This window comes from Pyxicephalus adspersus, unplaced genomic scaffold (assembly GCF_032062135.1).
Source record: "Pyxicephalus adspersus unplaced genomic scaffold, UCB_Pads_2.0 Sca706, whole genome shotgun sequence".
Lineage (NCBI taxonomy): Eukaryota > Metazoa > Chordata > Amphibia > Anura > Pyxicephalidae > Pyxicephalus > Pyxicephalus adspersus.
Genome location: NW_027317713.1, coordinates 1 through 753, shown reverse-complemented (window position 1 = coordinate 753; position 753 = coordinate 1).

Sequence of the window (753 nt, the reverse complement as noted above, 5' to 3'; positions counted from 1 at the left end):
TTTTTTTCTTCATTTCCCTTCTCTAAAAACTGGTGCGTCTTATGGTCCAGTGCGTCTTATGGTCCGAAAAATACGGTACATTATTTACATACAGTAATATACAGTATTATGTCAGGGACTTAAATTTTTGAAGTTTGATTTCTAGTTACCCCATATTTGCATTTTGTCGTACATTCTTTGAAGTCCCATAGCTTGATATTAAATAAGAAAAAAAAAACCTATTGTATTGCAATAGAGCCTAGAGAGAATCAGAAACGAAAGGTTTTAAAGAAATGGAGGGCACATTAGGAGAAGAGAGGATCAACAACAATATGAATGGTGGGTTTGTTTTTTTTTTGCTTGGTGTTAACAGGGCCTTTCCTAGCTTGCGATTATTGCTTAAGTGAGATCTGATTGATATTGATCCCATTCAAACCAGATCGCTTGATGTTTCTCCAAACTGTCGTGGATTCTGGCCGATAGCAACTCCATCAGCTTAATATTTTGTAAACACCTATATAAATCTAGCCCTCTGAAGGGGATGTCCAGCATAATGTAATTAGACACCTGGCCACAGTTAGTATATGGGCCATTTATTTGGTTTGTATTTTCGAGAAACTTTTAATGGGAAGTTCTAGGAAGTGCGGTAACAGATCCCGACAAATAGGGGGTTGAACACACCTGGGAAAGGAGTTTATTCACAATCTCCCAAAATAGAACAATATTTGATTACCGTATTTTTCGGACCATTAGACGCTCCGGACTATAAGACGC